The sequence below is a fragment of the Giraffa tippelskirchi genome, chromosome 1 (assembly GCF_054371585.1).
Source record: "Giraffa tippelskirchi isolate mGirTip1 chromosome 1, T2T-mGirTip1v1.2.pri, whole genome shotgun sequence".
NCBI classification, from domain to species: domain Eukaryota; kingdom Metazoa; phylum Chordata; class Mammalia; order Artiodactyla; family Giraffidae; genus Giraffa; species Giraffa tippelskirchi.
The window spans coordinates 188,133,231-188,154,345 of NC_137275.1; the positions used below are offsets into that span (position 1 = coordinate 188,133,231).

At 42.7% G+C, this 21,115-nt stretch overlaps 1 long non-coding RNA gene across 1 annotated transcript in view; it reads left to right on the forward strand.

Annotated features, from left to right (window-relative positions):
* The first annotated feature begins 9,962 nt into the window (after positions 1–9,962).
* LOC145515365 (uncharacterized) overlaps positions 9,963–21,115 on the forward strand; it is a 148,760-nt gene continuing 137,607 nt past the window's right edge. Inside the window, exons 1-2 of the long non-coding RNA XR_014060859.1 lie at positions 9,963–9,988; positions 10,763–10,826. This is a non-coding gene — a long non-coding RNA (uncharacterized LOC145515365). The remainder of the gene's footprint in view (positions 9,989–10,762; positions 10,827–21,115) is intronic.

Here is a 21,115-nt window from a genome sequence, read left to right on the forward strand (position 1 = left end):
GAGCATGTCTTCTTTCACAGTCATCGACGTAAGCGCACTCTGTGATGCATATTCCTGCCCGAAGCCTCAGGAAACCTAATTAACTATCTCCTGTAAAGTGCAAGAGATGTTCCAGATGAAAGGTGGCCAGTGGGAGCCAAGCATCATCCCGAGAAACATTTGATTGTGCCCGTCCCCAGGCTGTACCATTACAAGCCCGGACTGACGTCAATCACTTTCTGCAGGTAACAGCTCACCTGCCTGGGGAAAGATAATGGGAGGGTTAAGGCCCTACTAGGTGACCCATTAAAAGAAAAAAAAAGAAAAAGAAACACCCCTAGACTTTTGCTCTGGGACCTTGCTTGGTCGTAGGTTCCAAGAGGCAGATCCCATTTCCCCTAAATTGCACATGTTGCCTAATTGAGCCCTGTTCTCCTAAAGCTGAAGTCACTTCAGGTAAATGTAAGTGAGTCAGAAACAGCCATGTGGTTTCCTTTGCTTTGAATGCAGTTTTCTGTCTCTTAACTTGAATCTTCAAGACAAATGTGAAGAAAGTGGGGTTTATCTCCAGCACATGTCTATTTCCTCTTTCCAAGGCTGCTTGCTCTTCCCAAGGACTCAACTATCTAGCAGTCTCCCCAAACCCTTGCTTCTGTCCCTCATCCCCTCCTGTCCTACGGTCTCCAAAGTGGGTCATGGCCTCATTTACTCCCCTCTCATCTTTTTAAAGTCTTTATTGAGTTTGTTGCAATATTGTTTTCTGTTTTCTGTTTTGGTTTTGTGGGGCTTCCTTGGTGTCTCAGATGGTAAAAAATCTGTCTGCAATTTAGGAGAGTTGGGTTGGATCCCTCAGTTCAGTTCAGTTCAGTCGCTCAGTCGTATCTGACTCTTTGCAACCCCATGAATCCCTAGGTCAGGAAGATTCCCTGGAAGAGGGCATGGCAACCCACTCCAGTATTCTTGCCTGGAGAATTCCATGGACAGAGGAGCCTGGGGGGCTATAGTTTATGGAATAGCAAATAGTTGAACACAACTGAGTGACTAACACACTTTGTGGTCTCGAGGCATGTGGGATCTTAGCTGCCTGGCCAGGGATCCAGTTCACCAGATCCAGATCTTCCCCCGTATTGGAAGGTGAAATTCCAACCACAGGACCACCATGGAAATCTGACCCTCTCATCTTTATATCTGCTTTCTCACCATCTCATAGCAATTTCACCACATTCATTCTCCCAGATGTGAAGCTGCAGTGGTTTGTCTCATTTGCTCCTTCCTGCCTTGATCCATTCCTTAACTCAGCATCTGTGTGTATCAGTTGGTTTGCTTGGTAGGTGATGAACCAGGCTTCAGAGGTGAGATGCTTATCTTTCAATGATTCATTTGTTCTGCCTGTCCTATGCATGCTGATGTTCCCGGAGTTTCCAGATTCCTTATTCATTCACCAAATAGTCTTCTCATTTCACACATTTCCCTGAGGCCTGCTGCCCTTAGTACTGAAGGCTGTGAACTGTGCAACTCCATAGACTACCATAATGGAGCTCAATTTTACAACAGTTGGTGCTGCTTTCCCTTCGAGGTCTCAGCTCTGCCAAGGACTCCTACATCTGTATCTCCATACCTCTCCCTACTCTTGAATCCTAGGGATAGATTTAGTTTTCTCCCTCCCCACTGCTTTTTTTTTTTTTCTCTTTAATTGAGTTAACACATACCTACCCAAAGTGTGAAGAGGGTGCTATCTTAGATTAAGAAACTGTAACAAAAAGCCCACAGACTGGGTGGTTTAAACAAGAGACATTTTCTTCTCACAGTTCTAGAAGCTGTGAAGCCCAAGAGCAAGGTGCTGGCCAATTTGGTTGTTGATGAGGACCCTTTTCCTGGTTTGCAGATGGTTTTCTTTGGATCCTCACATGGTGGAGAGGGAGGGAGAGAGAGAGAGACACTTAGTATAAGAGCATTAATCCCATCATGATGCCTCCACCCTCATGACCTAATCACCCCCAAAGACCCCACCTCCAAATATAATCACACTGAGGATTAGTGTTTTAACGTAAGAATTTTGAGGGGGCACAACCATTCAGTCCTTAACAGGTGCTAATCTTAAGTGCACAGTTGCTATGTTTCCACATATGTGTGTTCTCTATCCAGTTCAAAATATAGAACCTGATCAGCTTTCTAGAAGGTCCCTTCATGCTTCTCTTCAGCCAAGCTGGACCATCCTCTGGAAGCAAACATTTTTAAAACTTTTTAACCACTGATCAGTTTTGCTTGTCCTTGAACTTTGGATACATAGACTAGAGTCTATATTCTTCTTTGTGCAGGCTTCTTTCATTTAGCCTTGTTGTTCCTTATATGACCATTCAGGTCTGTATTTCTAGTAGGATAGTCTTCTGCCAGATATCCACAACCAAATACACTATTTCTATATTTTAAAATCTGATTGAGGGTCACTATCATCAAAAGAATTAATACTGGCCTAAAATAATCATTAACATCTCAAAGAGATAAAATGTCCATTCAATACTTCGTGTGATTTTCAGGTGCCTGTCTGTGCAAGTGCTCAGTTATGTCTGACTGTTCATGACCTCATTGACTGTAGCCCATCAGGCCCCTCTGTCCATGGGATTATCCCAGCAAGAATACTGGAGTGGGTTGCCATTTCCTTTTCCAGGGGATCTTCCTGCCTCAGGGATTGAACCCGTGTCTCCTGCATTGATGAGCGAATTCTTTACCACTGAGCCACCTGGGAAGCCTATGGTTAAAGTCAAAAAAGTTACTCAGAATTGAGGGAGGCGTGCCATCCTATTGGCGCACATTAATCTTAGCCGTTTACTTTCTGTTTGTGGAAGGTGGGCTTTGAGGTCATGTTTTTATCTTCAATAAAATTTTAGTCTTTAATAAGAATAAATAGAATGATTTTTTTGCTCTGGGAATTTAGCAATACATTGGAGTCTACTGATTTGTACATTTGAAAGGGATTTAATTGCTTAGGATCTACCGTTAGGTTTGAGAGTGACTTAACTGACTCTCCAGTGTAAGAAAAACAATCTAGATATTTTGTCACCGTTAAGTATAGAATGACACTTTTAATCACAGAGAGACTCTTAATACATAAAAATCAATATAAAATAGTCACACACTTATAGGCAGTCTCCATTCCACGTAAACATTGCAGTAAATGTCAGACTTAATCTCCTGCTAGAGTGGTGAGTTTATTCACTTTGCATAACCTGAAGCTTTAGACATACTGTGAGTCTATGGTCCTTACTGACATTCTACCAAACATTATAAATATCAAGACAAAGGAAAGAAGGAAACAAAATTCCAATTCTGGGAATTTGGAGTTGAGAATCAGGGAATCTCCCACCATGAGAACAAATACTAGGATCTGGGAAAGCGGATGAACTGCAGATGTCCGGAGTCAGGAAAGAGTTGTTGGAAGTTACTAGAAATTCTACAAAGGAAAAGTTAAGTGCTGAACAGGATTCAGTTTCACAAGTCTCTGATGCTATAGTTTTAGTCATTGCAGTCTCCTACTGTAATTCACACTTAACATACCATATCTTTGGCAAAATTCTAACCCCTTTCACACTAAACATCATCAGTTTAGCCTAATGTGAAACTTTGATTGTCATAACACACTTTATTTTTGTTAAGTTTTTATTGGAGTATAGTTGATTTACAATGTTGTGTTAGTTTCAGATGTTCAGCCAAGTGAATCTGTTATACACATACATATATCTGCTCTTTTTTAGATTCTTTCCCCCATGTTTAGTTGCTCAGTTGTGTTTGACTCTTGCAACCCCATAGACTGTAGCCCATCAGGCTCCTCTGTCCAAGGGATTTTCTAGGCAAGAGTACTGGAGTGGGTTGCCATTTCCTTCTCCAGGTGATTTTTCTGACCCAGGGATCAAACTTACATCTCCTGCATTAGCAGGTGGATTCTTTACCACTGAGCCACCTGGGAAGCTCTCTTTTCCTCATAGCACACTTGAAAAATAGAAACAATAGGGAAACAATATTTACTTTACACAGATATACTTCCCAGCTCATGCTGTTTTCACAGATTTATTCTATAATATAATGGATGCTTCAATGGAAGGAAAACATTTATCATTTTTTCCCCCAAAGTCCCTTACTTCTCACTCTCTTCTTTTTGTGTAAGTGCAGTAAAGAGAATATAGGCACAGCGTTATGTTGGAAAAATGGAGCATCTTCTGAAGGCCAAGTGCATCTATTGACTATTAAGATTTAGGAGTAGCTAGGGTAGCCACAGTAGGGGGAGGTAGGGCTCCATCTGAGCAGAGACTGTGAGGACCCTCAGATCCAAGAGACAGAGCCTCCTCCCAGCATTGCAGTGACAAAGTGTGGGGTTAGCAATTGCCCTAACCGCTCTGTCCCTTGGTTCTCATCTCTGAGTTGACAATACTAATGGTGTTCATTGAATATTTGTTATACTGACTATTATAGGATGTTGTGTTAGGTAGAGAGCAGCACAGATATGAGAAACACATGGCAACTCCTGCATTCCTGCTATTCCTTCTTTAATAATAGAAAGACTACCTATTTTGTGAAAAGAGCTGTTGGCTTGGAGATGGGAAAACCAGACGTAAGAACTTCGGGTCATGGCTTTGAGGGCAAAGTTCAAGGAGGAAGAATGTGTGACAGGAGAAACACAGCATGGTGTAATCCTAGAAGTGTGGCTAGTAAATCACAGTTGAAATCTCACTTCTCTGCCTTCGTTGTGTGTGACCATCGATAGGTTACTCTACTCTCGGAGCTTCCTTTGTAGAATGGAGAGGATGAGACCTAGGACTGTCTTAGGACTGAGGTGAAGATCAATGAAGTGACATATGGGCAAGGTGAAGGAAAGGACTGAAAGTGCTAACAATGATTCTTCATCCATTTATAAAGCACCTTTTGTTGCAGGAAGGGAGACCCCTTCCTGGGCCAGAGAGTGGGCTCTTGTCTAATACTCAGAAATGAATTATCCAAGGAGACACACGTGCTGACAAAGAAAGAGACTTTATTGGGAAGGGGCGCCTGGAGGGAGAGCAGCAGGGTAAGGGAACCCAGGAGGACTGCTCTACCACGTGACTTGAAGTCTTGGGTTTTATGGTGATGGGATTAGTTTCCACATTGTCTTTGGCCAATCACTCTGGCTCAGGGTCCTTCCTGGTGGTGCACACATTGCTCAGCCAAGACGAATGCCAGTGAGAAGGATTTTGAGAGGTAGTAGGACATGTGGCATCTCCTTTTGACCTTTCCCAAATTCTTCTGGTTGGTGGTGGCTTGTTAGTTCCATGTTTATTACCGAGACCTCCTGCTGTAAAATAATTCATGCAAATGTTTACTATGGTGCCTGGCCAGTGTGGATGGTTTCAGTTGGTGTGTCTCCCCTAACAATTACTTTTTTTCATTTACCATGTGCTAGGATCCAGTGACTTAGCAGAGAACAGCACAGCTCTTACAGCGTAGAGGTCAAGTCCACTGCAGCACACATTAGGGTGAAACACAGCTGTCCTAGGGCTTGGAATACAGCTTGGGACCAGATCTGTGTTTGATGGCAGGTTAAGAAACAAGGACCAGATTAAGAATTAGCTTCCCTTGATTCACGTACGTTGGCTTATGTATTTCATCACATATTTTTCATTATCATGAAGAGTATTCTCAGGGCAGGGTACTTCTCTGGTGGTCCAGTGGTTAAAACTCCAGGCTTCCAATGCACGGGGCACAGATTTTATCCCTGGTTGGGGAACTAATATCCCACCTGCCTCTCAACAGCAGAAGGGCCAAATAAATAAATAAGAGTTTAAGAGCATTCTCGGGGTGAGTGGTATAAAACAGAGATTGAGGGGAAAACTCATATGTTAGTTTGTGTGTTTGTGTGTGTGTGTGTGTACTCAGTAGTGTCCAGCTGTTTTTGATTCCATGGACTGTAGTCCACCAAGCTCCTCTGTTCATGGAATTTTTCAGGCAAGAATACTGGAGTGGGTTGCCTTTTCCTAGTCCAGGGGATCTTGGTGAGCCAGGGATCAAAACTGAGTCTTTTGTGTCTCCTGCATTGGCAGGCAGATTCTTTACTACTGTGCCACCTGGGAAGCCCATGTCAGTTTGTGGATATCTAGATTGACATTAACCTTCAGGGAAGTTCATCTCTGAATTAAACTTCCGGTGTGCCGAGGTCTTATTTTGCATAGCAATTGGTTTCCTAAGAAAAAACATGTAAACAAAAAAAAGAGAGAGAGAGAGCCTTATTAAACCCACTAGGACAATTGTGGCTTATATACTTGTGTGTGCATGTGTGCACAGTTGCTTTAGTCACATCCGACTCTTTGCGACTGTAGCCTGCCAGGCTCCTCTGTCCATGGGATTCTCTAGGCAAGAATACTGGAGTGGGTTGCCGTGCCCCTCTCCAAGGAATCTTCCCAACCCAGGGGTAGAGCCAGAATCTCTTATGTCTTTTGCATTGGCATAGTGAGTTCTTTACCCACTAGCACCACATGGGAAGGGTAGTTCTAAACATAGATGTCACCAATGTCTGATTTTATTCATCTTGTAAGGTGCTATGATCGAGTCTTGGATTTTCTCAAAGTGAGAGATAGCCTTGTATTTAGTAACAAAAATGAACAGTCACCACATGAGCTTGCTGGGGGTGACTGAGAGCAGGTTATTCAGTTCCCGCTTTAGATAAACAGTGGATAAGAATGTCAGCTCTCTAAGCATCCCTCCCCACCGCCTTTCCGGCTCCCCACACTCTCCCCTCACCCAGCTCTCCCAGATGTTTCAGATTCCAAGAATGCTTGCATTGATTAAACATTCTATTTTTTACTTATTTCCCCATCCCAGACCTTGAAAATGTTATCTTTACTTTTATTGCTTGAGATCAGGGCTATTTCTGGATGGTGGGGTGGCGGGGGGGGGGCGGTTCAGGGAAAAACTGTATTTTGTGCTCTTCTCTCTCCTGCTTTTTTAAAAAATTCTTCTGTTCAGGTGGGAGCTCACATGGCTTCAAGGGCAGCTCTCATAGGAGAACGAACTGTCCAGAGTCCATGCTTGCAGGATTCGGGGGACATGTCCCTGAGCAATGGATGAAGGAATGTCCCGGGGTTTGTTGCATATCAATAGTCCTGCCATCTTTTTTAGAAGCCCTCAGTCTTTGCTTAGCAGTTTGAGTCTGGAGAGATTGTCTGTGTAGAGGCTGGGTTGGGTTATACGAGGGAGGTGGTGGCTGATCACCTCCCTGTATCCTGGGGAAGGAAGTCAAGGGCAACAGGGCTGAGCAGTCCCACTTTGGAAAATAAGTCACAGCCTCTGGGGTTGGCCTGTCAGTCATCCAGCAGTCTAATTTTAACTCTAATTCACTTCAGTGATTTGGTACCTAGGTCACTGCCTTCAAGCTATGCCCAGGTCAGTGTTCAGAGGTAGCCATGGGATACAATACAACACACTGGGGACTTCAAATCAGAAGACTTGGGATAAAACTGGATGCTGCCCCTTCCCAGCATGATAGCCTTGGGCAAGTCAGTGAACCCCTCTGAACCTCAGTATCTTTTTTTCCCATTCTTTTATTATAATAAAATACACATGAAAGTTACCATCTTAATTGTCAAGTGTACACCATCAATAATATTAAGTACATTCTTATTGTGGTGCAAACGTCACCACCATCTATCTCCACAGCTCTTTTTCTACCTTTTTTTGATCATGCTGTGCTCAGTTGCTTCAGTTGTATCCAATTCTGCAACCCCATGGACTGTAGCCCACCAACTTCTCTGTCCATGGGATTTTCCAGGCAAGAATAATGGAATGGGTAGCCAGTACCTTCTCCAGGGGCTCTTCATGACCCAGGGATCGAACCTTGGTCTCCTGCACTGCAGGTGGATTCTTTACCATCTGAGCCACCAGGGAAACACCTGTACACATGATGGAAGACTTAGAAAATGTACTCTGACTGTGGATTGGGCCGGTGGGAACTTTTTTTCCCACTCCAATCATCTTTTACAGCCTAAATCGCGTGTTTGCTGGCAGGATCAGAAACAGGAGTGAATTAACTTATTGCATTTCCTGAATTTAACTCTGTCTTTGTATCACTCAGCCCACAGGATCAGGGATGTGTTTTCTTCCCAGTGACGTGTCTGTGGTTCCTCCTCTTAGCTCCCACACAGACATCCTTCAAGAAGGGGAAGAGAGTTTTCAGACCAAGCACAAGGAGGTTTCAGACAATTCAGCAGGCTGTGGTAGAGTTCCTGGAATGGAGCGGAAAGCCCAAAATAGATATCCGGGAAAAAAGAGGAAATGGTGACAAAGAACTTCCTTTAAAATGGCAAAACCCTCCTTTTATTGCCACAACTGAGTCATGTGACTTTTTGGTCCCTTCCATGGAGAGGGGCATTCCCATGGATTGATTCATGTGCTTTGTTTCCTCCTTGAAGAGAGAGAAGAAAAAAAATGATGATGTGAGTAATTCTAGCCATCAAAGTAGTAAGAACTCATTGATCTCAAGTTCACACCGAAATCTCAGTGAAATAAGGCAAGGCTTAGACATTCTGTTCCTGTGAAAATTCATTCACTCAACAAATATTGATTGTCTGCTCTAGACCAAATGCTGGGATATAGAAACTAATACAATATTGCTTATGCCACTAAGGACCTCTTTTTCTGTGAGAGAAGACACAAAGTAGATGAAGAACACTATGAAAAATGAACCTAAAGGACCAATCTGTTTTTCTCTGTGGCCCTTCACAGGGCTACTGCCCATGGAAATCCCACAAAAAGAAGAGTTTCACAGGTTAGTTGCTGTAGTGGGTTGTATGGTGTCCTCTCAAAATTCATGTCCACCTAAATCTCAGAATATGACATTATTGGGAAATAGGGTCTTTGCAGATGGAATTAAGATGAGGTCCTATCAGATTAGGGCAGATCCTAAGTCATCAGTGATTGGTGTCCCTGTGAAAAGAGTGGAGGGCACACAGAAGCACACAGGGAGAAAGGCCATGTGAAGATGGATGCAGAGTTTGGCATGATGTTGCCAGTAACCATAAGAGAGCCTTGGAACAGACTGTCTCCCCACTCCCCAGAAGAACCAACCCTACCAAAATCTTAAATTCAGACTCTGCTCTCCAGAACTCTGAGAGGATTCATTTCTGTTCTTTCAAGCTACCCAGTTTCTTGTGATTTGCCATGGCAGTGCAACAGTGCACAAGTTTCCATAGTTACTGGCTTCTTTGCCTTCTGCTTTGGTGCATTTTCCAATCAGGTTCTGCCTGGTTCTTAGTCTCTCCATGCTGGTAATTACCTTGGCTATGGTTGTCTTCCTTTCCATCTTTACCTGCTGCCCTCCTCCACTTGTGTTATTTCCAACATCCTTTTTAGAGAAGACTTTGATCCTTATAACATTCTCTTGTATATATTCACATGGAACTGCTAACTCATGGTCCAGTTGTGATTCCTTGGCCTCACCTCTTTGGCAAATATTAGTAAGAAGGTAATGACTGTGTGAATAAGCCAGAATTTTATCCGCATGTACTTCTAGTTGTACTTATAAGAATGTTAATGCAAGGAGAGGCAAACCTAATACATTTTTCTATTGTATTGACACAAAAGTTGAGGGGAGTGCTGGTTTTCTAATATCTCAAGTCGGTCAGCATCAGAGTTGAGACTGAATCAAGGATCCTTCCATCTAGCTCCCTGCCGGCTGTGTTAGGCAGGAATGGCATGGTCATTATTCCCCAGATGCTAGCAACATAGATGCTGGAGATAAAGTTTTCTCTATCAGGTTGGTGTGTCTGGGAAAATTTTAAAAATTTTCTCCTTTTCCTCTAGACTCATTTATTTAGCAGATTGCCAGATGGTGAATTTCAGATTATATTTCAGTTTCTCTGTTCACTCAGAAATTTTATGACCTTGGTTTCATATCCAATCCGCAGGGGGAAAAACATTTCTAATGAATCTTGAAAATTATTGGGAGGGTTGAATGTCTCCCCAGTCATCCCTGGGGATATATCTAGAGGTAAACGTACTTTTTTAATCTATTCATTTTTTTTTTTTTTTGTCTGTGAGGGCTACTGGATATATAATTTGGAAAGAAAAAGTAGGTTAATGTAGCAGAGAAACGGCTTGAATGATTCCTGCTCTCTCCTTTTGCTATTCCCAAAGATGATTGGTTATGAAACTTGTTCTAGAAGAGAACTCAGGATTGTTACCGGGCTGGCCACCACCCATATTTCTGTTTTACAAAATTTCCACACAGATTACTCTACCTAGGTAAGGAATAAGCCAGTGTTTAAGTGTTCATCTTTCAGTCTTGTCCATCTCTTTGCAACCCTGTAAACTATATAGCCCACCAGTCTCCCCTGTCCCTGGAATTCTCCAGGCAAGAATACTGGAGTGGGTAGCCATTCCCTTCTCCAGGGAATCTTCCTGATCCTCCTGCATTGCGGGTGGATTCTTTACCATCTGATCCACCAGGAAAACCAGGTCTCAAATATTCACATCAGTCATAAGCATTCATTCCCCCTTCCAAGTATGTACCTGAGTGAAAGGACCGGTTTCTGAGTGGCACTAGTACTCAGTCAGAGGTGTCACTTTGGGAAAGTTACTTCACCTCCCTGGGCTCAGTTTCCTCATCTGTAAAAGGATGATCACGCTACCCACTTCTCAGGATTCCTATGAAGATTAGAGATATGGTACCTAAAGCAGTGCTTGGCAGAGAGTAAGCTAAGATAAGAAGTACACTTATCATTTTTAAAAAGGAATGCAATCATCTTTGTATCTTTACACACAGGCTTGATCACAATGAATTGTCCATGGGAGGAAACTTCTTTTAGGCTGATTCATTTATTTAAGAGGTAAGACATCTTTGAGTCACCTTCAGTCACATTTCAGCTGCAGTTCTTTTGTTTGTTAATGCATTTGGATTTTCTTGAGACTCCTAGGAAACTGGCCAGCTGAAGATATCATGGCCTCTTCCCAGCCTCAGGTGTCCAAGATACAGGGACTGGGTGGGGGGCATTGGGAAGAGGCAGCAAGGGGCATTCTTCCCCAAGGCTGAGCACACTTCCCCAGCATACTTGGCTGAGTTTCTCCAGCCCCCAAGGACTTGTGCCTTAAAGGGGACATCTCAGAGATTTCAGAGAGGAGCTGTTCATATTAAAATAATGGAGACATTTCATTGCACTGTCTGATCCCTCCTGGATAGACAGATGCTCTGTCCTGCAACAGTTACATCAATTCTTTCTGTAGCCCTTTTTAGATGCAGTTTGATCTCTCCTCCATTTTCTTGCATATTTCTGACAAGATAGGGCACTATTTCTGTTATCACCTGAGAGGAATTATAGTTTGTAGTTCTCGTTGCTTAAAGGGAAGATTATGGCTGATGTGTTATTAAGTTTGCTAAATGATCTGAATCTAAGATTTTAAAAAACACCTACCTAATATCTTCCTTAAAAGTCAAAAGACTTACATGATCTGAAGAGAAACCAGAGTATCCTTATATCTTCTTTAAGGCATCAATTTGGACAAAACATTAGACATCCAAATCTCCAAAACTGGGAACAATGGGGAAGATGGAGGGAGTTATAAACAAATGAACAATTAGAAACAAAATGGGTCACATTCTGTGTTGTTGTTGTTCAGTCACTAAGTCATGCCCAACTCCTTGTGACCCCATGGACTGCAGCACGCCAGGCTTCCCTGTCCTTCTCTATCTCTCAGAGTTTGCTCAAACTCATGTCCATTGAGTCAGTGATGCCCTCCAACCATCTCATCCTCTGTTGCCTCCTTCTCCTCTTGCCCTCAATCTTTCCCAACATCCGGGTCTTTTCCAATGAGTCAGCTCTTCGCATCAGGTGGCCAAAGTGTACATTATGTATAAGCATGCGTTTCAGACTGAACCTCTGGGCAACAGTGCTAGGCTGCCAAGAGCATTGCATTTGAAATCAGAAAATTTGTGTTGTGTTTCAGCTCTGCTTTATATCCATGCTTTTATATCAGGCAAGACTTTCGTTTTAGTGTCCTGGTCCATAAATAGGGATAAAGACTCCTTCCTACCTGACAGCCTGATCGTGTTGATGACATGGGCTTAATGTCTGTGAAAGTGTCCTGTAAATTACAAAATACCCTAAAAATATTATTATCTGGTTATGCTCAATAAAAAGAGGTCCACATCTGTTTTTATGTACTCAGTGCAGAGCTGATCTTTATAGCCAACGATATTGAGATCAGCTAGCGATTTCAGATGGAAACCTAAAGGGAGGCGTCTGCACCACCTACATCACCGTCTATGGCAGCTTCTTGTCCTTTCCAAATGAATCCAGGAAGAATTCAGCAGCTGAAGCAGTTTCGCTGCTTCATTTGCTTTCAAAACCTCAAGTCATCTGGAAAATTACAGGGTTGGTGTGGTTAAGAATGTAAAGCCACTGAGGAAGGCATTTCTGGAAGGCTCAATGGCCCGGTGCTGCTGAACTGGGCTACACGCATCCTGGAGAAGTCAGCTGTTTTCAAGAGAGAGGGGGTTGGAGAAACTAAATTAAGTGGGAGAGGTTTTCTGTGTTCAGTCCCAAAGGCCTGAGGAGGAAGTTAATTTGCTTAGGCTTTGCTCAGGACCTTTCTTGGTGTAGTGGGGCAAAGACAAAAGTAAAAAGAGAAAATCCTTCAAGAATAGGAGGATGTGGAAAGTTCTGGAGTCCTTGTCTGAATTGCTGGAGCAAGAAGGATCCAGCATAGGACATGGGGAAGCCAATGTGTTCCTCCCTTGACTCTGTACCCTGATCTTTTTCCTGGAATGGTATGCAGAATTTGTCTTGCTATTAGAGCTCTAGAAAGATTTCAGCCAGCAAGTGAGCTCATGTAGGAATCACATTCAAGTGGTTTTCCTTCACGACGTGATACTGGTGGATTTATGTTAAGACCATAAGATGTGTCTTTCATAGGATGCTCAGTTGAGGGATTAATGCCAACATCAGCTTTAAAAAATTTTTTATTTATTTATCCATTTATTTATTTATTAATGACTGCACTGGATCTTTGTTGTTATGTGTGGGCTTTCTCTAGTTGTAGCAGGTGGGGGCTACTCTTTATTGTTATGCTCAGGCTTTACATTGCAGTGGTTTCTCTCATTGTGGAGCATAGGCTCTTGGTGCACGAGCTTCAGTAGTTGCAGCTCCTGGGCCTAGCTGCTCCACGACATGTAGAATCCTCCTGGACCAGCAATCGAACCTGTGTTTTCTGCATTGGCAGGTGAATTCCTATTCACTGCACCACCAAGGAAGTCCTAACATCAGTTTTTAAGTTCATAATGGTTCCCATCTCGGGGTCTTGGTGTTAGAGAGCTGGAAATGTTCCCAGTCCCTAAAATTCTTTAGGGTTATATCCACTTCTAGTGGTGGGGTTGGGAAGGGAGATTACTGTTTTCATGGTTAATAAGTAACATGCCCCAAATACTAATAGCTTCATTTTTCTACTGAGTTCTATGCTTTACTCACTGTGTTTTCCGTGTATTTATTCTCATCTAATCATCAAAATAGATTTATGAGGAAGGTAATAATACCCTATTTTTCAGAGGAGAAAACTAGTGCTGACAGAGGTTGCATAACTAGCTTATAGTCATAGAATACTTAATGTCAGAATGGAGATTTGAACTCGGGTCTGTCTATTGTTGACTGTAGCATCTCAACTAAACAAAGAAGTATTGATAATCCCTTGAAGAATTAACAATTTATTGAATGCTTGAAGATGCTGTGTTATTTTATACTATGCCTTCAATGGGTTTTCCATCACACAGAATAAGCAAAGAGCACAAATACCCAATATGGTAGATGTCTGAAGGATGGGTTAAATTCATTAGACTATAACAGTAAGTAATTGACCAATCAGAAAAGATTCTGGCATGAAACAGTTGGTCTTGCAGTACCAGTGGGTACAAACTGACTAGCAGTCCCAGTATTGGATAAATTGGAGAAGGAAACGGCAACCCACTCCATTAATCTTGCCTGGAGAATCCCGTGAACAGAGGAGTACATGGGGTTGCAAAGAATTGGACATGATTGAAGTAACTTAGCACACAATGGATAAATGATTTGAAATCCTTATTTACTATGCAGAACAGTTTCTGTTAGATACTGGACAATAGGCAGTGCAAGAGTGTGATCCCTAAGAGAAGGGAAGCAAACAGGCTTAGCCTTACAATCAACCTGAGTTTTACTTGGAAGCATTTTCTAGATCATGATGCAGGGAGAGAAAAACCCAAGGAGAATATGGTAGTCTCACTGGATTGAGGGGATAGACTGGAGTTTGGAGGAACCTGAGGAGGCTGGAATTTGTGGCACAGAGTAGTAGAGAAAAGAGTGTTATCTAACAAAAAAACTAGTACAAATATGAATAGGGTCCCCATGAATTAATTGTTGAACACTATATTATGCACTTCTGAAATACTCATGAAGTCCAAATAAAAACAATAAGGAAACTGTAGATTAAACAATTTTCAGAGATAACATTGGGTGGAGACATCTGAATTCCCATCGTCCATAATGGAGAGAACTTGCTGAATTTCTGAGACATTCATAGAGACTCCAGAGGATCACAGATTAACAGTATGGCTAAACAAGCCCTAGCATAAAGATTACTCTAGACCTATCTTTAAAATGTTTAAAGACAAGTCTCAAAAGGATCCAGCTGAACTTCAAGCAACTAAACTTGCAGTAACTTAGTTGTTTTTTGTTATTTTGTTCATTTTGGCCTTTAGCAAATAAATTTAATTTCTTTAAATTAGTATTTAAATAAATTGTTATTGTTTTTGGAGAAGGCAATGGCACCCCACTGCAGTACTCTTGCCTGGAAAATCCCATGGACGGAAGAGCCTGGTAGGCTGCAGTCCATGGGGTCGCTAAGAGTCGGACACGACTGAGCGACTTCACTTTCACTTTTCCCTTTCATGCATTGGAGAAGGAAATGGCAACCCACTCCAGTATTCTTGCCTGGAGAATCCCAGGGACGGCGGAGCCTGGTGGGCTGCCGTCTATGGGGTCGCCCAGAGTCGGACACGACTGAAGCGACTTAGCAGCAGTAGCAGTTATTGTTTTAGTCTCTGTTTTAGAAAAAAAAAAAAGAAATCCCTATTTACTATTAACAGTCAAGGAGGGATAAGGTGAATCATGGTCATGAGCCTACATCTAGAACATAATTAACCTTTTGTAACAAGTTATAATTCAACAAACACTCATGGCATTGTTGTGGGAAGTTAGCTCTTCCCGTATGTCCCAATCTTACCCAAATGTCCCCCAGTTACTTCTGAGAGTTTGTCCCATTGTTGGTGTAATATTCCATGAAGTCTTTACCTGTGGACTCCTGGTCTGCTAGGCATAGCCATTTAGAAATAATTTCCCCTAGATTTATTAGAGTAATGGTGTGTTGGTTTGTGGTTCCATCCCATCTCCTTTTTTTAAAAAAAAATTATTTTATTGAAGTACAGTTGATTTATAATATTATGTTAATTTCCGCTGTACAGAATAGTGATTCAGTTATACATATAATGCATATATATATATAATTTTTCATGTTTCTTTCCCTTATGGTTTTTTATAGGATATTGAATATAGTTCCTTGTGCTAAACAGTAGGACCTTGTTGTTTATCCATTCTATGTATAATAGTTTCCATGTACTAATCCCAAATTCCCAATCCATTCCTCCCCACCTTGGCAACCACAGGTCTGTTCTCCGTATCATAGCCATGTCTTGGTGACTACCCTCATGACCCCTTCCGTGGACTCCACAGGAGTGCTGCTGCTCCTTTTCCCTGTGATGAGATCAAGTGTAGTATGAAGGCTTCCCAAGTAGCGCTGTGGTGAAGAATCCACCTGCCAATGCAGGAGATGCAAGAGACACAGTTTTGATCCCTGGGTTGGGAAGATCCCCTGGAGGAGGAAACGGCAATCCATTCCAGTATTCTTGCCTGGAAACTTCCATGGACAGAGGAGCCTGGTGGACTCCAGTCCATGGTGTCACAGAGTGTCAGACACAACTGAGTGAGCACACACACACACACACGTACACAGATTTGTCATCTTAGGGATATGTCTGCTCACAAACCATTTTGCTGCTTAGATTCTGTTTTATTCAATTCTCAGGAATTTCTATTTTTCCTTAACTGTCTGGGAGAATGCTAGCAACATGGTTTAACTCTGGCACCATTCTCTTTAACCAATTTTATATAGCTGGATACATATGAAGAAACATGTATCCCTCAGCTCCTAAATCACAGAATACACATTAAGCTCTCATTGTTTATCCTGCTAGGTGCCCTGTCAGAGACAAAAAGAGACAGCACATTTTAACTCTTGAAGAGAATGAAAGTCACTCAGTTGTGTCCAGCTCTTTGTGACCCATGGAATAGTCCATGGAATTCTCAAGGCCAGAATACTTGAGTGGGCAGCCTTTCCCTTCTATAGGGGATCTTCACAACCCAGGGGTTGAACCCAGGTCTTCTGCATTGAAGGCAGATTCTTTACCAACTGAGCCACCAGGAAAGCCCAAGAATACTGGAGTGGATAGTGTATCCCTTCTCCAGCGGATCTTCCCCCATCCAGGAATCAAACTGGGGTCTCCTGCATTGCAGGCAGATTCTTTACCAACTGAGCTGTCAGAAAAGAAACTTAGAATACATATTAAGCTCTCATTGTTTACCATGCTAGGTGCCCTGTCAGAAACTAAAAGAGACAGCATATTTTAACTCCTGAAGGGAAATTTTTTACCTTCCCTGAGAAACAAACCATCCATGAGGTCACAAATAGTTGGACACGACTTAGCGCTGAATGAACAACAACAAAAAGACAAACAAGATCAATGGACACAGGTGCTCTGATGGGGACAGAGCATTAGAGAAGGAGCTTAGAGATCAGCTCTGCCCTTTGATTCTGATGTGACCTCATATCCAGTCTTCATGATCCCATCTGAAAGTAAAAGAATTTGCTTTGGTATTTCATTGCTGTTCCAGATCATTTTTTCCCTTCTAATTCTGCTAAACACAAGGCAGCAATGCTAAATGGTTATAACCTACTGTGAGGATAAGACATGTACTGCATGTGTCAGAAGAAAGGGAAGAATCGTGATTGGGAAGACCTGATGGATGAGAGGGGATCATTTGGGTACTGAAGAGTAACGAGGTTTGCATTAGCAGTAGATAGGAAGAATTTGGTTCATTTCTATCCCTGGTATTAATGAACTGGGTTAGGGAAGTTACTATCTGAAGTGAAATTTTGGTTAGTAGAGGTCGTTTGTGAGAGGGGGACATAGATGAAGTGTGCACCTTTGATGAATCAGTTGTATTCTATCCCCAATTTATTTTCCTAAAACCCAATTCCATTTCTTCCTGACCCAGGGATCGAATCTGGCTCGCCTGCATTTCAGGCAGATTCTTTACCATCTGAGCCACCAGGGAAGCCCAGACTCACAGAATCATGATCAAAGAAAAGTAGTTGTTTAAGTCACTAAATTTTGGGAGGCAGAGTTTAAGATGCAGTGGATAACAAAAGTAAGTACCACAAAGCCACAATATTATACCAGAACTGTTTGCTGTGGGAGCTTGGGGTATACAAAAAATGGCAGTGGGTTGCAAGACTGGAAAGAGAATTCAGGCCAGAATGTATTATTCTAAGACACTTTGTTTTTTTCCATTACTGATGGAAAACTATTAAAGTTTTTGATTAGGAGAATGACCTATTTGAATAAAAAAAATTGCCTAGAAATCTGGCTGGTGCATCAGAGAGGAAAAAAACAGAGCCGGAGAAATCAGTTAGGAAACCAGCAAAGACTAAGGAGGGTGAAAAGTAGGAAAATGGCAGTGGAGATGGAGAGAGGGGACTGGGCAAAGGGTGTTGACAAGATTATCATAAACAAGTTGACAACCAACTAGACTGGGGGTGCAAGGAAGTACAGAGGAGAGTCCAAGAGAAACCTGAGTTTGTAAGCCCTGGTGATTTGAAAAGATCAGCCATTAATAGAACCAGGGTATTTCAGAGGAGGAGTTAGTTGGGAAATGAAGGAAGGGATGCAGGAGGACAGATGATAATTAATTAAAAAAAAATAGTTTATTGGTGTATAGTTGCTTTATAATGTTATGTTAATTTTTGCTATGCAGCAAAGTGAATCATAGGGCTTCCCTGGTAGCTCAGATGGTAAAGTGTCTGCCTGCAATGCAGGAGACCTGGGTTTGATCCCTGGGTCAGGAAGATCCCTTGGATAAGGAAATGGCAATCCACTCCAGTACTCTTGCCTGGAAAATTCCATGAATGGAGGAACCTGGTAGGCTACAGTCCATGGGATTGCAAGGAGTTGGACACGAGCCCTATGAGACTGGCTGAGGGGAAAACTGGGTCTTTTTCTGATGGGTAGGGCCATGGTCAGCAAATGTTTAATCCAATTTTCTGTTGATGACTGAAGTTGTGTTCCCTCTCTGCTATTTATCTGGGGCCAAACTATGGGGAAGGTAATGAAGATAATGGTGACCTCCTTCAAAAGATCTCATGCATGTACTGCTACACTGAGTGCCCCCAACCCTGCAGCAGGTCACCACTGACCCACGTCTCTGCTGGGTCCTGGTGCGTACAAGGTTTGTTTGAGCCCTCTGAGCGTCTCTGGCAGGAACGGGTTTGTTTCTAAACGCGAATTTGCCCCTCCTACCGTCTTGCTGGGGCTTCTCCTTTGCCCTTGAATGTGGGGTATCTCCTCAAAGCCGCTCCAGCCCCTACTGTGTTACTAGGGTTTCTCTGACCTTGGACGTGGAGTATCTCCTCATGGTTGATCCAGTGAAGCGCAGCCGCCGCTCCTGACCTTGGACGTAGGGTATAAAGTAATGCTCAAAATTTCTCCAAGCCAGTCTTCAACAATACCTGAACCATGAACTTCCAGATGTTCAAACTGGTTTTAGAAAAGGCAGAGGAACCAGAGATCAAATTGCCAACATCTGCTGGATCATAGAAAAAGCAAGAGAGTTGCAGAAAAACATCTATTTCTGCTTTATTGACTATGCCAAAACCTTTGACTGTGTGGATCAAAATAAACTGCGGAGAATTCTGAAAGGGATGGGACTACCAGACCACCTGACCTGCCTCTTGAGAAACGTGTATGCAGGTCAGGAAGCAACAGTTAGAACTGGACATGGAACAACAGACTGGTTCCAAATAGGAAAAGGAGTACGTCAAGGCTCTATACTGTCACCCTGCTTATGTAACTTTTATGCAGAGTACATCATGAGAAACACTGGGCTAGATGAAGCACAAGCTGGTATCAAGATTGCCAGGAGAAATATCAATAACCTCAGTTATGCAGATGACACCACCCTTATGGCAGAAAGTGAAGAAGAACTAAAGAGCCTCTTGAAAGTGAAAGAGGATAGTGAAAAAGTTGGCTTAAAGCTCAACATTCAGGAAACTAAGATCATGGCATCCGGTCCCATCACTTCATGTGTAATTGATGGGAAAACAGTGAAAACAGTGGCTGACTTAATATTTGGGGGCTCCAAAATCACTGAAGATGGTGATTGCAGCCATGAAATTAAAAGATGCTTACTCCTTGAAAGAAAAGCTGTGACAAACCTAGACAGCTTATTAAAAAGCAGAGACATTACTTTGCCAACAAAAGTCCGCCTAGTCAAGGCTATGGTTTTTCCAGTAGTCATGTATGGATGTGAGAGTTGGGCCATAAAGAAAGCTGAGTGACAAAGAATTGATGCTTTTGAACTGTGGTATTGGAGAAGACTTTTGAGAGTCCCTTGGACTGCAAGGAGATCCAACCAGCCCATCCTAAAGGAAATCAGTCCTGAATATTCATTGGAAGGACTGATGTTGAAGCTGAAACTCCAATATATTGGCCACCTTATGGGAAGAGCTGACTCATTTGAAAAACCCCTGATGATGAGGAAGACTGAAGGCGAGAGAAGAAGAGGAAGACAGAGGATGAGATGGTTGGATGGCATCAGCGACTCAACAGACATAAGTTTGAGCAAGCTCTGGGAGTTGGTGATAGACAGGGATACCTGGCATGCTGCAGTCCATGGGGTTGCAAAGAGTCGGACATGACTGAGCGACTAAACTAACTAACTAAAGTGAATCATCTGTGTGTATACATATATCCCCTCCTTTTTAAATTTCCTTCCCATTTAGGTCACCACAGAGCGCTGAGTAGAGTTCTCTGTGGTAAACATTTGCTGTTTAGTCGCTAAGTTTTGTTGGACTCTTTTGCAACCCCTTGGACTGTAACCCACCAGGCTCCTGTGTCCATGGAATTCTCCAGGCAAGAATACTGAAGTGGAAGTGGATTGCCATTCCCTTCTCCAGTGGAACTTCCTGACACAGGGATTGAACCTGGGTCTCCTGCATTCCAGGCAGATTCTTTACTGTCTGAGCCCCGCAGGGCAGATACAAGTTTTAGCTGCTGAGAGTCTATCTAGATGATGATGGTCAGTGGCCCTTAGGAAATGTTCATATGGAATTCAAGACTGAGGTTAGAGTGCAAATCAAGGATTGATGAGTTCTTTCCTGGTTTATTTTAGAATTGCATTTTGAGTATCTTCAGTGCACCAGACAATCTGCTGAGTTGGGGAAAGACAGGGTGAATAAAACAAACAAGGTGCCTATCCTGCTTACAGCCTAGAGAAAACTTCAGTTAAGTCAACAAGAAATCAAAATTCAGTTCAGTTCAGTCACTCAGTCGTGTCCGACTCTTTGCGACCCCGTGAATTGCAGCACGCCAGGCCTCTCGGTCCATCACCAACTCCCGGAGTTGACCCAAACCCGTGTCCATCGAGTCAGTGATGCCATTCAACCATCTCATCTTCTGTCGTTCCCTTCTCCTCCTGCCCCCAATCCTACCCAGCTTTAGGGTCTTTTCCAACGAGTCGACTCTTCACATGAAGTGGCCAAAGTATTTGAGTTTCAGCTTCAACATCAGTCCTTCCAATGAACACCCAGGATCGATCTCCTTTAGGATGGATTGATTGGATCCCCTTGCAGTCCAAGGGACTCTCAAGAGTCTTCTCCAACACCACAGTTCAAAAGCATCAATTCTGCGGCACTCAGCTTTCTTCACCGTCCAAATCTCACATCCATACATGACCACTGGAAAAACCATAGCCTTGACTAGACG